This window comes from Pungitius pungitius, chromosome 12 (assembly GCF_949316345.1).
Source record: "Pungitius pungitius chromosome 12, fPunPun2.1, whole genome shotgun sequence".
Taxonomy (NCBI): Eukaryota; Metazoa; Chordata; class Actinopteri; order Perciformes; family Gasterosteidae; genus Pungitius; species Pungitius pungitius.
In genome coordinates, this window is record NC_084911.1 from 8,253,694 (window position 1) to 8,264,266 (window position 10,573).

The window sequence follows — 10,573 nt, forward strand, 5'->3', positions numbered from 1 at the left end:
TTATTTTATGGATTACTTTGTGTACTGCTTCCAGGGTAGTTTCCTGAAAAGCTAATATCCCTCACGCTAGAATTGGAGACAGTTTTACTGCAACCACTTTGTTTTCCCTTATCACGGCTGAATAGACACTCAGCAGCCAATCAGAATCCAGTCTTCTTGCAGAGAACAGTCAATACATACATTGACTTGTCAATAATATCACAAATTATATCATGAATCAAAAACGTTGTCAATCCTGTGGTGACTTCTTTTAAACACATTGATGTTTCGCTAATGAATCAAAGAAGAAAATGGCTTTTCTAACAGCTTTTAAATAATTGTTCTCATTTACATATTAAATAATCTACTCATTTTGAATTCCCTCACGACTGATGGCACACAGCTCATGAGGTGAAGGCATGCGGGTGACGGCCACAGCTGGAGTCAGATCCAGATCCTCCTCTTTCACTCCAGGTGGAGGAGTGAAACGGAAGCACTGTACGAGGGAAGTGAAGAAGAGGAAGAGCTCCATCTTGGCCAGACCTTCTCCAGGACACGCCCTGCGTCCTGTGAGGGAACAGCCTTTAGACAATCTGAAAGTATATTTTGGTATTGGAAAGAAGTGTTGGCTTGGTTCACTAACCTGCAGAGAAGGGCATGAAAGCGTCTCTCTTGACAAATTTCCTGTCCTTGTCCAAGAAATGGGCAGGATTAAAGGTGCGTGGGCTCTCCCACTCACTCTCATCCCACAAAACCGATGTCAATAGAGGAAACACGGGGGTCCCCTTGAGAAAGCCACATTGATCATGATTACAATGTTTTAAAATGCAGTATAAACTTTTATATTTAAACAGCTTTCCAGATGCATAATTCATCATTATCATAAAGACGGTTTACCTTTCTTATAAAATAGCCCTGAAATGTCACATCTGTGCTGGTTTGGTGACGCAAAGCGATGGGAAATATATTAGCAAATCTCTGTGTCTCATGGATGACAGCGTCAGCAAAGGGCAGGATCTTCCTGTCCTCTGCCCTCACCTGACGGTCTCCAACCACCCTGCTCAGCTCTGCCTGGACCTGGTCTGGAAATGATTAAATGATTAGAAAAGACAGGGACTAAAAACAAAGCAGCAGTTAAGCATTCTTTAAAACGTGATTATTTTTACCAAAAGTCCAAGAACCAAGTCCTTTGCAACACGTTGCTATTGCTCCATCAAAATGTTTGGCCCATGGTAGATAATTACCATATCACTGCTATTGTGTAACTCAGACCAGTAGAACAATTCACTTTGGTAAAGAAATTAAGGCATTTTTCTATTTTGGCCAAACATTCTTTTCCGAGGTGGAACAGCATTCAAATGAGGATTACATCATGGGCAGAAGGAAATCAATCTGTAATTTAAGCTACAGTTAAATTTTCAAGTTACTGTTTGCGAGTAAAAAGTGGGGCTGCAATCTTAAGAAACTAGCAAGAGTATAGAAGCGCTCTTTTTCTATGATAGTAGCTAGCAGTACTAGCAGGGTCTCCCTGTGAAGCTAAGAGTTTGTAGAATACTCTGTTGACCATCATTGAGTGCAAGTGTAGTGCACTGCAGTTCTTTGACTGTCACAAACTGCAGATTGTTTTGTCACTGCATTTGATTCACTGTTTACTTTCAGTGAACAAATTGTCCTGGATTGTAAATGAAGGAACAACCCATACACTATAGACACTGTAGTTTAAGTTTAAATATTTCAACTTTACAGTTGGGGACTGCATCTCAGGTCCAAGCATATTACTTACCTTGAATTTGGGGATATTTGGCCATGAGCAACAGAACCCATCTCAGTGTAGTTCCTGTCGTATCAGTACCAGCCGCAAAGAGGCTGACAGCAGTCGACACCAGGTTATCAAGGTTATAGTGTGAATCCGTAATCTTCAAATCCTTAACAGGGAAGAGATTTCAACTTTTTCGTTAAAAAAATATAATATAATACTTTTATCAAGAATACCTCTAGCTTCTGTTTGTGTGCTAGGAACGAGTCCACATATCCTCTGCACATCTCAACATTCAAGGTTTCTTGTAGACGTCCGATCAGCCGTTTCATTTGATTTCGGTTTTCAGCAACGTTCCTCTTGAGACGCATCCTGTTTCTCGCCCACCGAAATATCCACGGGAACATATTGAACAACTGTTGGAATTTAAAGAGAATAAAAGGTTCAGCATTTTATTTGTTATCTATTTATCATGAAGGTACAGTTAAAAAACTCAGTATGCCACCTAGTCTGTAATTCTCATTATAACCCACAAAAAGGTACATCATAGTTTTTTAATGAAAAGAAACAAAATGGTACCTGCATTGAAGAAGAACCTGCAAGCTGAAGGTTTTCATTTGCTCGGGTTACCATGAGTTTAAACTCTTCATCACTGTATTCAAATCTGCTGCCAAAGACGATTGAAGAGATGATATTGGAGACTGCATAATTTATTGACTTGGCATTACTGAAGGGTTGACCTATGAAGAAAAAATGAATGAAGTAAAAAAAGGATACCAATATGAAATTCTTGTGAAGACATAATGCTATAAAGGAGACTAGTTACCTTCATGTCTTTCAAACACATCGATCAGATACTGAATCTCCTCAATGATTTTATCCTCTGCTGCTTTTTTGCCCATCCCAAAGTCTCTCAGGTTGCTCACGGCAAAACGCCTCATTTCTTTCCATGATTCCCCGTTGCCAAACAAGATTCCATTCCCTGAAGTGAAATAAAGTACTTTTGTCAAAAACATATGTTCTCGTGTTGGATATTTTAAGGAATATTTCAGCAAAAAGTTCAATGATGACGTTTATTTTTCTTTGGGGGAATTCACTTTGCACATAAATATCAGAAGAACGTCAACGGTCATACATGACAGCATATTTAAGCAATGAGGTAACAAGGGGCTGTTCTTAATCCATTTTGCGTTGGGCATAACACCCTTGATGTGTAATAATAATAATAATAATAATAATAATAATAAAGATCAAGTACTGCCTCAAGTACCCTTTTGCTTTCATAATACGGTTACCAGCGACATTATAAATAGGCAGGTATTTACTAATTATCAGCTCAACATAGTTGAAGCCACCAAACGTTGTGTATCACATTTCAGTAGTCAGAGCGTGCAGAGGCCTGTTTCAATACTACGAGCAAACATCTAGGTCTATCTACTAGTCTACTATTTATCTGGACATTGGTTCCCCTGTTGCTTTGCCACCCAGATCCACAACCTTTCTTCAGGTCTGTTCTTGCTACGGATTTTGTTCAGACAAAGACATCCCTACAACTATTGGATGAAATTAAATTCTATTACAGTGGTCAACTTTGAGCTGTGTTATGTTAACATTGTCATTAATTCAAATGTGGACGTTGCCTAAACCATCTAATAGTAGGAGTAAGCATTACTTAAATCAGCTGGGTACTACTTACTTTGTTCACCGCTGAAGTCATGGCTAGACGGACTGATATATCTCTCTCCAAACTCCACAGCATAGTTAACCAGTGCCTCCTTCACGGTCTTGTTTCCAGCTAGAATCACCACTTTCTGGGATCCAAGGTACACTGTGAACAACGATCCGTATTTCTTGGAAAGCTATGAAACACAAGCAGTAATCATTACAACTTACAATAAAATATAGAATATTTAAATTGCCAGAACATAACTCTGAACTCCCAACATGGAAAAAAAAGACAGAAACACCTCTTAATGTTAGTTCCAGAAGCACATATTCCAATTCTGCCTTAAACATGACAGTTGAGAAGATATTAAATTTCATACATACACACACACTAATATCTGGAATGGGATCCCATGTTGCATTAAAGCAATAACCTATATTACAAATTGCAAACAGGCATACAAATACCAATTGTTTGAAATACAGGTGTGCAACCTGTCATTGAAACCACGTATCATCTTGCTCACAAACACATTACTCACATCAACAAGAGAGCAGTCAATTCTCTTGAGATCCATCTCAAGCAAGTTACCAAGCAGGGGAAGAGGTTTAGGTCCAGGAGGCTCCCTCGTCTCGTCTTTGGAGCGGGATAAAAAGGAAATAAGAATGCATATGAGACCCACCATCATCGCTACTGAAACGTAGGACTGGAAAAGATCTTCCAACATCATCATATTGTAACTTTTGGAACACAGCCCTCCCAAGAAACCTTTCAGCTGAACAGCTTTGTGAAAAGGTAGCTGACAAAAATCTAATAGTGGCAGGCAGATCTTCTTGTCTTATGAACTCAAGTTTCTGCAGAGAAGGCCCCGCCCCTTTAACCACAGCTGTGTGAAGCTCTTCATTAACTGTGAATGAGCTGGTCAGCCAATCACATTTCTGACGGTTAGTCATGAGTAATCTTCTGAAATAAATAACACACAAATGAAAAATTCTATGAAATATTATATATAAAACAGACATTGCAAAGTGGTTGTATTTTACTGTTTCATGGTAAAAGTATAAATTTCTATACTTTTTAAATTCAAGACTTTTTTTCAGATTTTTTGAGAAAAATGTTCGAGACACCAAAAATCTAATATTTGTTCATACATAATACTTATTTTACTTTAAAGGGTACAACATTAAAAAAACAGGTAGTGATGTCATTGTAGGATATTAAAAATAAATTGACCACCAGGTTCATAAATTAAGTATAAAAAAAATGCATTTAGTGCACACCAAAATACAACCACGATATGGATTCAATCAAGTGATGAGAGGGGGGTGGCCCCACTCCCAGGGGGCGTGGCCCCACTCCCAGGGGGCGTGGCCACTAACGGTCAGACCTTTACTGATCTTTAGAAATATTTGAAGGCAGCCATTGTTCTCCAGTTCGCTGTTTGAGACAACAGACATAGTCTAGGGATGGTGAAACGACTGTCCTGTGGCCTTTTGGGTGTAGAGGCCAACACTCCTCAGCAAAGATGTTATTTTTAGCACAACCCATTTTCCTTTATTAAATACTTTTGATTTTAACTGTTCATTCCAAGATGTCTTCCGTCTGTCTGGTGTTTCTTCATTTTTTGAACATATTATTCAAAATAATTTAGTTTTAAGCTGACATTTGAGAGAGCCAAGTCAGGCTGAACCCTCAACCCTTTTTCGCAACGTCCAATGGTGACTCAGCCCAAGGGAATTCCCCACAAGAGATTGCAAATTTGACAGTTAAAACGTTTTAACCAGTGAAAACTCTGTGGGTAAATAAAGGACAGCACACGTATGGTCAGACTGTCATGATAGAATAAATACATTTAAAACAAAGGATTGAAGATGGAGAAAAACACAGACAATATTTATTTATTCAATGAATAAATAATCTTGTCACCAAGGCAATTTTGACAAAAAATGTACAACATTTTAACCCATTCTAACTAATCGAGTTCAAGCAGTTGTGGTTCTTTATTTCTTTTTTCATCCAAAAACATAGAAGGAAATAGTAAGATCATTACATTTTATTTGGTATTCCTGAAAAACCAAAGAAAAAAAATCAATCAAGTAATCACCAAAATAATGACTAAGTTCATGATATATTTAGATGCAAGCTACAGGTATTGGCTATTGGAAAGGGCATCTCTTAATGTATTTACAGTAGGCCAATACATTATATGATTTCTGCAATACTAATACAAAAAATAAAATCCTTGAAAAACTAATCTACGCAACCACGAACATTAATTCGTCAAAATAATGAACAGGAAACCGAAGCAGGAGCATATATGTGTTTATTTTTGTATTTTCGGCACTGGTGTAAACAATCCGCAGGGATCTTGATGTGTTATCACGTATCTAGAGTGAGACCGCTCATAGATGTACTTTTCTGCTGCCTGTGAGTTAAACCCTGTTCATACCATGGTCACCAGTGTGAAGCCATACTTCAGCTCTCGTGTTCATTAGCGACTGACGGCACACAGCTCATGAGGTGACGGGGGGATGGTGAAGCCTACAGCTGGAGTCAGATCCAGATCCTCCTCTTTCACTCCAGGTGGAGGAGTGAAACGAAAGCGCTGGAGGAGGGAGCTGAAGAAGAGGAAGAGCTCCATCTTAGCCAGACTTTCACCCAGACACACCCTGCGACCTGTAAGAACAAAAGGATGAGCAAAGACTGCATCTTAGTCTGTAAAAACACAAAAGAAATACAAAGTCCTGACAAAGTTGTGGTACCTGCAGAAAAAGGCATAAAGGCATCCCTCCGAAAAAATTTCCCATCCTCATCCAGGAAGTGGGAAGGGTTAAAAGAGTGCGGGGTCTCCCATTCACTCTCATCATGAAGGACAGAAGTAAGAAGAGGAAACACAGTGGTCCCCTGTAGGCAAAGGTATAGAGAGAGGTGTGAGTTGCATAATGGTAATAATTTAGATTTTTTAGACTTTAAGAAGACAATAAACATTTTTAGTAATTTGATATTAATTTATTGTTTTATTTGACTGTTATACTGCTTTTGTTTGCTATCAAACTTACTTAAAGTGATTATTGCCATCAAATCCCTTAGTAAGCTCCGGGGGTTTAAGGTTCTTTAAAGCATATACATATTATTACCAGCAAAATAAAACTGGTGTGAGCAACTCACTTTTTTGATGAAGAAGCCCTGGAAGGTGACGTCTCGGCTGGTTTTGTGAGGAATGGAAAGGGGGACAATGTTGGCCAGTCTCTGTGTCTCATGAATAACAGCATCAGTGTACGGCAGGTTCTTCCTGTCCTCTACTCGAGGCTGACGGCTTCCTACCACCCTGCTCAGCTCCTCGTGCACCTGGTCTGGACTCACACGTGAACAAATTCAATGATGCTTCTGCATTTAGACCAGCCCACAGTCACCTAATGTCTCTGACGATGTAGCCTACTACCATGTAACTGCTAAAGTCAGCAGCATAAAATGTTCACAACTATTTATATTTCTATAAACAAAAGGGACAAAACGTTTCTGCTATGGGACTTTTCATTTGAACTCTGTCTTTGAACAGTAAGCTTTACAAGTGGAAAAAAATGCACACCAACAATCCGCATCCCTCTCTTTACCTTGAATATGTGGATATTTAGCCATAAACAGCAAACTCCATCTCAGAGTTGTCGCTGTGGTATCAGTGCCAGCTGAAAACAGGTTGGTCACTGTAAATATCAAGTTGTTCTCATTGTATGGAGTGTCCTTGACACAAGCCTCCTAAGAGAAAGTACATCCACATTTCATTACCTATGTACGATATTAGGTCTTTTGGATGGTTAAAAGCTGAAAAAAAGGAAATTGTCTTACCTCGTCCTTTTGCATCCGGATCAGAAAACAGTCGACAAGGCCTCTGCACGACTGAGGGTTCAGTGTGTCTTTTAGATGCATGATTAGTTCTTTGACATCTCTGACAGTCTCCGTCCGGTTATTTACCAAAAGCTGCCGTTCTTTTGTCCAACTGAACAGCCTGGGAAACATGTTGTAAACCTGTGATGTAGCAGTGAAGGCGACAAAGATTAGTGGAGACAATGTACACCAATCAACATCCTGAGTAGAATTCATATACTAATAAAAACAAATTCAATAGCAAGATTTGTTATACGTTCCCAAATACGTACAGTATATGTAACCATAAACTGTGTATTTAGCATTTGAACACACTTTTGATCAGTTTAAATTCATCTTAAGAGGTGTACAGGACTCTACTTGCCTCCAATGACGCACTTCCTCCCCCACTCAGAGAGGAGGCGTCCTTTCCTCCCAGAATGTAAACTCCATCCAGGTCTCTTTCCCTCCTTCCCTTACACCCCCCTCACCTTCTTCATCCCCCTTCACTGACTGCATGAAAGAATTGCTCATTGTTGGAACCGAACTCACTCCACGCGCCCCTCTGTTTTATAATCCCTCCTCGAAGTTTGTTTGTTTGTTTCCAATGTTTTTACGTGAAGCACTTTAAAATGCCCTGTTGTTTAATGTGCCATACAAATAAAACTCTTACCTTGTTGCTGTAACATATTGGTGCTGTTTAACATTCTGCGCAACCTTTGACGGCTGCCATAGTGTGCAAATCCCCTAATACTGGAGCAATTAAAAAAAAACAAATATGAAGTTCACCTGGATTTGTGTGGAGCCCACAACGCTTATCCTTTCCTTGGATCGCTTCACCATACTTAGAAATTGGGGGTCGTTGTATTCAAACCGGCTGCCGTACACAATAGCAGAGATTATATTGGATGTAGCATAACTTAACGGATTTTCTGTAGAGAAGGGTTTCCCTGTGAAATGGCAGTGACAAAAAAGGACATTATTAAGATGTAGCACTAAAGTTAAAGTTGTGTTTTAATCAATTATAAGAAACCTCAGTATGACTTACATTGAAAGCTACAAAAAAACGAATAAGTGGGGCATGATTCTTGCACAGTGTACCATTTGCCGGGCATTAAAGGTGTACTGAATACACAAAATAACACTCTGTGGAGGAATATTCACTCGCAATTAAGATTTTCTGCTCTTATTCGTTTATACCGTAAGAAATGTCCTTGTAAACTTGTATACTATACCCTTGTATATTTCTACTCCATACCTTGCTGCTTTTCAAACACTTCAATCAGATATTGGCATTCTTCTAAGACTTTATGCTCAGAGAGTTGTTTTCTCATTCCAAAGTCTTTGAGGTTGGTCAGGGCAAAACGTCGCATCTCTTTCCAGGATTCTCCATTAGCAAACAGAATTCCTTTCAAGCATAAAAGTGTATGTTTATTTTAAACTGCACTAGTCATTTGGATGTCATCACATACAACACTTGACACTGTCACTATATTATTTTGTTTAGTGCTAAAGAGTAAATGAGTATTCAAAGGTAAATCATACCATGGCCTTGATTCAAATCATAAAAGATAGGTGAGATTTCTCTGTCTCCAAAGTCCTCTGCATGGTTGACCAGTGCCTCCTTCACGGTCTTGTATCCAGCTAGAATCACCACTTTCTGGTGTCCAAGGTACACTGTGAACACCGATCCGTATTTTTTGGAAAGCTATGAAACACAAGAAAAAGTCATCTTTACAACTTTGAAAGATAAATGTTAAATTTCCAGAACAGAACACTGAATTCCCAACATAAATTTCATACATACACTAATATCTGGAATGGGATCCCATGTTGTGTTAAAGCAATAACCTTTATTACAAATTGCAAACAGGCAAACAAATACTATTTGTTTGAAATACACATGTGCAACCGGTCATTGAAATCACGTATCATCTTGCTCACAAACGCGTTACTCACATCAACAAGAGAGCGGTCAATTCTCTTGAGATCCATCTGAAGCAAGTTACCAAGCAGGGGAAGAGGTTTAGGTCCAGGAGGCTCCGTCGTCTCGTCTTTGGAGCGGGAAAAAAAGGAGATAAGAATGCATATGAAGGCCACCATCAGCGCTACTGAAACGTAGGACTGTAAAAGATCTTCCAACATCATCATATTGTATCTTTTGGACCACAGCCCTCCCAAGAAACCTTTCAGCTGAACAGCTTTGTGAAAAGGTAGCTGACAAATATCTAATAGTGGCAGGCAGATCTTCCTGTCTTATGAACTCAAGTATCTGCAGAGAAGGCCCCGCCCCTTTAACCACAGCTGTGTGAAGCTCTTCATTAACTGTGAATGAGCTGGTCAGCCAATCACATTTCTGATATAACGATTAGTTATGAGTAATCTTCTGAAATAAATAACAGAAATGAATACCATGAAATATTATACACAACACAGACATTGCAAAGTGGTTACATTTAATTCATGTTTTGTATTTTACGGCTTCATGATAAAAGTATGAATTTCTATACTTTTGAAATCAAAGATTTATTTTCTAATTTTTGGAGAAAAATGTTTGAGAGAAAAAAACTCAAATATTTGTTCATCCATAAAACTTTTTCACTTTAAAGGGGACAACATTCAAAAATACAGTCAGTGATGTTAATTCAAAATATTTTGTCTAGCGCAAATTGTGGCAGTGACAACTCGCTGAGGCCCTTCCTGTTGCAGGTTGCGGTGCTGCGGCGAGTCGTGGCAACGGCCTCGTGTGTTTACTCGGTCAAGAGAGGTACCTCGAGCGGTGCCACAATTTCAGGTACAGGTCCCTCAGTCGAAGGAGCTATATGGACCGGTGTCTCGAGTTAAAGGAGCATTGCTACAACCTAACAGGAGTTTAAGGGAGCCTTAGCCTCGGCTGGTCGAGGGAGGTAGCTCAAGCGGTTCCACGAGTTTAGGTACCGGTCACTCGGTCGAGAGAGCTACCTGGACCGGTGCCTTAAGTAATAGGAGCATTTCCAAGACCTAAGGGAGCCTTGGCTAGTGAGGTATATAGTTTAATGGAGAGGTGCCACGGCTGCTAAGGGAGCCTTCAACTTGGTCGAGGGAGGTAGCTTGAGTGGTTCCACGGCTGTTAAGGTAATGGTGCTACGGAGGTTGAGGGTGCTGCGATTGTTTGGGAGAAGTGAAGTTTCCGTTACTTTTAGTATTTCAACAATATATCAAAGTAAACGTTACGCCCGGCCTAGGGTAGCCGGAGCGCCGCATACACGAGAGTCTCCCCACCTCCCAAATTAAGACCAATGCTGCAGCGTTCTCGTTCACAAAGGTTA

At 39.6% G+C, this 10,573-nt stretch overlaps 1 pseudogene; it reads right to left on the reverse strand.

Annotated features, from left to right (window-relative positions):
- On the reverse strand, window positions 1-9,534 carry LOC134132990 (uncharacterized; annotated as a pseudogene).
- Between the last annotated feature and the right edge of the window lie 1,039 nt (window positions 9,535-10,573).